This window comes from Artibeus jamaicensis, unplaced genomic scaffold (assembly GCF_021234435.1).
Source record: "Artibeus jamaicensis isolate MK-2021 breed Jamaican fruit bat unplaced genomic scaffold, CSHL_Jam_final contig_233, whole genome shotgun sequence".
Classification (NCBI taxonomy): domain Eukaryota; kingdom Metazoa; phylum Chordata; class Mammalia; order Chiroptera; family Phyllostomidae; genus Artibeus; species Artibeus jamaicensis.
This window is the reverse complement of record NW_026521486.1, coordinates 9,759,267-9,764,486: the sequence shown is the minus strand read 5'-3', so window position 1 is coordinate 9,764,486 and position 5,220 is coordinate 9,759,267. Positions and strand designations below refer to the sequence as shown.

The following is a 5,220-nucleotide window of genomic DNA, read 5'->3' as shown; positions in this document are numbered from 1 at the left end:
ACTCTCCTGTGTGTCCCTTAAGCCAAGCCATCCTGCAAAATTGGATTTCTTCTCATCATAAGATTGTGAGGGGCAGGATAATCATTGATGAGGTGTAGACAGGGTGAAATCAAAGTTGACTCCCAAGTTGGATTGCTGGGTGCATGGAGGGGCCTCCATTTGAGGCAGAATACAAGAGAAGCACGTTTGGAGAGAGAGGAAAAGTAAAATGTGTTCAGGTTTAGATATGAGCTGAAATCACAGTGGAAGCCAAGTGGGAGGGTCCATTAGGAAGCTGTATACCTGAGCTCACCATCTAAAAGGCTCTCCTCTATCACTTCTCGGCCCTTTGGCTAAGATCAAGTGTAGTATTGGTTCTTATCCGTTTAAAAGGCTCTCCTCTTACCTAAAACCTTCCAAAGTCTCACCTAGTTTTCAAGACCCCACCCAAGCCTACCCATTCTGTGAAGTGGTCCCTAATTTGCCACCCCCTCCAGCTTCTCCCTGTGAGCACCCAATACACATTGCTGGTGCCTTCACCCAGCTGCATGATAATTGTCTTCACAAATGTCCCTGGAAGCAGAGCCAGCACCAAGAGGCCATGTGGCACTGTGACTAAGAGCACAGCCTCTTTCTCCATGGTGGCCGCACCAACAGTGCACAAGGGTTCCCCTTTCTTCTAGAGGGTATTATGGGAAGAAAAGTAAGAGAAAAAGACAAATACCATATGCTTTCACTGATCCATGGAATCTACAGAACAAAATAAACCAAGAAACAAAAGCAAAAGACTCTTAGACCCAGAGAGCAGCCTGGTGGTTGCCAGAGGGGAGGGCTGGGTTGGCGAACTGGGAGAAAGAAGTGAAAAGACTGAGAAGTACAGACCGATACTTACAGAACAGCCACAGGGCTGTGAAGTACGGCACAGGGAATGTGGTCAATAATGTGATCACTGTGTGGGGGCAGGTGGGCACTGGAAATGTCTGGGGGATCACTCTGTGAAGTACATGATTGTCCAACCACTATGCTGTGCGGTTGAAACCGGTACAAAATAATATTGAAACTAAACTTTAATTGGAAAAAAATTTAAAAATCATTTTGGAGTAGGGCGGGGAATAAAAAGGGCACCTCCTTTTGGTCCACAGTGCGTGGGTCCAATGAGGGCCCCGCAGTGTTTCTGACTTTGAGTGATTCACTCAGTTTCCTCATCTGTCAAGGAGGATGATAATTATGGTATTTGACCAGTTGGGTTCTTGTGATGCTTAAACGAACATTTAAGTGTACATTTCTTAGGCCAGCACGAGGCACATAGCATATGTGGGGTGGCAGGGTCCCCTCCCTGTCCTTGTCCCTGAGAGAACACTCTTGGTTCACCGGCTCCTCATCCCTCCCCCTGTCTCAGCGTAGCACCTCTTCTAGTGAGTCAGTTCCTCAATTCAAAGTTGTTTCTTTTTTCTTCTGGCTCAGCAAGCATCCACTGCCCCCACCAGGACTCCCCGGAGGCTGTGTTTGATGTTTGAAATTTTAAACAATTTCAGGGGGGGAAATCTGCTTGAAAAAGGTGCCAGTGAAAGAGCAAGGACGAGAGTGGGACCGAGTGTCCTGCTCACCGACCTGAAAGTGACCTCGGGGTTCTCCCTGAGCAGTCCTCACACCAGAGCCCGGAACTTACGCTCACTTTGGAAAGCGATGTCTGAAAAGCACTTTTTAAAATCCTTCCCTGCCAATTCTGACCGACCGAGCTGGGGCTGAAACTGAAAGGGCTTTGAACCATAACTGGCAGGTCTGCAGCTGCAAATTCAACAGCAATTCACTTGTTACCCTGAGGGAGAGGTGTGAGTTGGCAGCTTAGAAATTTTGTTTTCACTCTGGTCTGCTGCCAGGAACACAGCTCACCTGTTTCCCGTGCTCTCCTTCCTGGTGGGAACCAAGGCAAAGGGCGGTCCTCACCTCCTGCACCTGCTGTTCCAGCCCAGAAGCCGACCGTCTTAACCCTTCTGCTGGTAGGTGTTAGTGGGGTCTTCGGCCCTAGGTGTGGTCGATAGGAACCAGCTGGCTAGCATGCTCCTGGCCCTGGCATGGTATTAGCATGATTAGAATGGTGGGAATTCTGTGTCATTCTTGATATGGGAGAGGCAGGGCGGGAGGATTGGCTGTCACTAAGGTTCCGAGTCTGACCTGGATTGGCACGCTTGCTCCGCCGTCTCAAGTGAATGGCTTAGCTTCTCTTTGCTTTAGTCCTTCTTCTTTGTGACGGGACGTGATGGTTATTACCACACCGGGCTGTGTAAGGAAGAGTGGGAGCAAACACCCAGGCCGGCATGGGGGGATGGGCTCAATAATGGTTTCTGTGCATCCTTGCCGAGAAGATGGGTAGGCAGCTCTGAGTGAATCTAGTGCTTTGTGGAATTACTTTTAGAAAGCACGACCTCCAGGTAAATATACTTTGTGCCAGGGGCCTTGGTTTGGAGAGACGCACAGGCTGGAGGCCATCCGCTAGTCCCTGCAGCTCAGTGCCTGGTACAGTGCACGGCATCGCCTGTTGTGTGATGATTCTGGAGGCTGATTAACTGCATTGTGGACTGGTCGTGGTTTAGCAGCGCTGAGATCAGGAAAACAAGTTCAGACTCACGTGGTTTTGAAGGGCTTTTAGACTCCGACCTAATACCTCATTTTTAGCCTTATATTACACTCTTTTCCACAGGAACTTTTACTCCAAACAAATAAATTCTCATTACCATGAACTTGGACATGATCATGCTTGTGCATGGGAGGTGCTTCAGCTGCATTGTGGAATTGGCCATCAGGGGGCAGTATAGCACAGTGGCCAAGAGGAGGGCCCCTCTGCTGGTGCTCGTCATTAAGCCTTGGCACTGGTTGGTTACCTGTGCCATCTTGGCTGTTGTCTAATTCCTTTGTGCCTCAGTGTCTCATCCGTATAAGGGGAGAATAATAGTACCTACCTCACAGGGTTATTGTGAGGAGTTAGATGGTTAATACGTGCAAGGCAGTAAGAACGGCGGCAGGCACATAGTGAGCACTCAGTTAATGTGAGCTACCATTACTCTTTCCGTCCATCACTGCCTCCCATGGCACTGTTTCTCTCTGGTCCCCATGAAGCCTTCACAGATGACGCTCTGCCGGAGTGCACTGTGCCCTCTCTGTGCAGCACTTAATGTCAGTAACATTCACAGAGCAATCACTTGTAGCCTATGTCTTACTTTCGTGCACTCCATTTCATAATGAACTTCTAAGGATGGTCTCCTCTTTAACCCCTTAGCTATTAGCTTCATGCCTGCCTCTACGCCCAACAAAGATGTGTTGACTCACTTCTCGGGTCAGAGCTCTAATGGCTGCGTATGACAGAAACCTCATCCGTACAGACTGAGGCTGTAGACGTTTCCCAGCCTGGGGAAGAACATCAGTGGCTAGAACAGGGGACACAAATGCTAATAGGATTCTCTCTCTCTCTTCCTCCTCTTCTGCACTCTCTTCATACCAGTATTACCTTCTCAGCTCTGGTTCGTGTGTGGCATCAAATAGCTACATGTCTTTCCAAATGAGAAAGACCTCCTTATCCCAGGTCCAGGCATCAAATCTCCAGGGAAGCATTCTGTTTGGCTCATCTGGACTCCAGTTTTTATCCATTAACCCATCTTTGTGGTTACAGATGTCACATAAGCAGACAGCAATACACATGAGCAATGTGTGGTCTGGAAAGTGTTTACGGAAGCGACTGGAGGCAGAGGTGGTGGCGCCAGCAGCTGAGGCAGGAGCGTGAGGGCATCGAGCATGAATAGGCGGCGGTACGTGACGAGTTCAATTTCTGATACTCTGAGTTAGAACTGTTAAGTAGGACATTTCAGGTTGATGGGTCTCAGGGCAGTTGCATATATGAATTCAAGGCTCAGGGGAAAGCTTAGAACTTGTGATATAAATCTGTGAGTCATAAGGATATAAAAAATAGTTTTAAAATGTCCAAAGAGGACTTTTACCTCTAAGTAATACATAGTAGGCTGTCTCAGGCTCACATTCCCATGGTGACAACTAGAAAAAAAATTAGTAAGTTGCAAAACTCACATTTTATTTTTTAAGCTTTTATTTATTTATTTTTAGAGAGGGTAAAGGAGGGGGGAAAGAAAGGGAAAGAAACATCATTGTGTGGTTGCCTTTCATGCAGCCTCTACTGGAGACCTGGCCCACAACCCAGGCATGTGCCTTGACTGGGAATCAAACCAGCGACCCTTTGGTCGCAGTCTGGTGCTCAGTCCACTGTTCCACACCAGCCAGGGCAAAACTTATATTTTAAGGACATCTGAGAGCTATGACGTCAAAAAGGAGTAGATGAATGAAAATTCCAAAGAGAAAAGGGCGTTTCAATGACAAGTCACTTATTTCCCAAGGGTCCTGCCTCTCTAGACACAAGCTGAGGACCCGGCATGGCATATACGATGGCCTCTCCTGGGGGAAGAGGCCATCAGAGCGGGCGCTGACCACATAGGACTAGCACCATGCACCAGAAACCAGAGAAGCCTAAGAAGAAAGGTGTACTTTTTTCCTATTGGATAGACTCTTAAAGACACATGACTAATAGAAATACAAGAGTTTATCCTACGAATTCTTTTTTTCCCCAGGGGCTTAACACAAACTTTTAATTACCCTCCAAAGACTGCGTACAGTGTGACATGAGTAGATGTCTGCAGTTGCTATTCGCAGGAGCTTGACCCAAGGTTAACCACATCTGTGTTTTCATCCTCTGATCCCTCAATGCTCCCGTTGGGTTCCCCGTCCTGCCCGGTCTCCCAGGTTTCTTCTGGTTTTAGTTATGATCCAGCACGTGAAAACTTCGAGCTGGTCCAGTCTGTGGTCCTGGGAAGATGAAAGTCCTCTGTCCCATTCCCACCAAGACATGTTTTAACTGAACCCAATTAGATGGGAGAGTAGGGGCCGGAGGGTTTTCCCCTTACAAAAACAAGCTCATCATCCTTTGAAACTTGTATGTGTGTGCTGAGAATTCTTAACTACAAACTTACACTCGTGTGAAATAAAACTTAAGTATTACATGGAGGGGAAGCGTAGTGTTTAATGCTTATTGCCCAGAATGGATAGAAATATATGAAATAAGCATGTAGCTAAAAATGTGACAAGTACAGTAAATGCAAAAACCCAAAGAAAGTAGAAGGAAGAGAATAAAAAGAGGAGAATAAAAGAGATTAAAGAGAATGCAAATGTATTAACAAAAGA

The 5,220-nt window shown here is 47.1% G+C and overlaps 1 pseudogene; it reads left to right on the top strand.

Annotated features, from left to right (window-relative positions):
* The first annotated feature begins 312 nt into the window (after window positions 1-312).
* On the top strand, window positions 313-441 carry LOC119060618 (uncharacterized; annotated as a pseudogene).
* The last annotated feature ends 4,779 nt before the right edge of the window (window positions 442-5,220 follow it).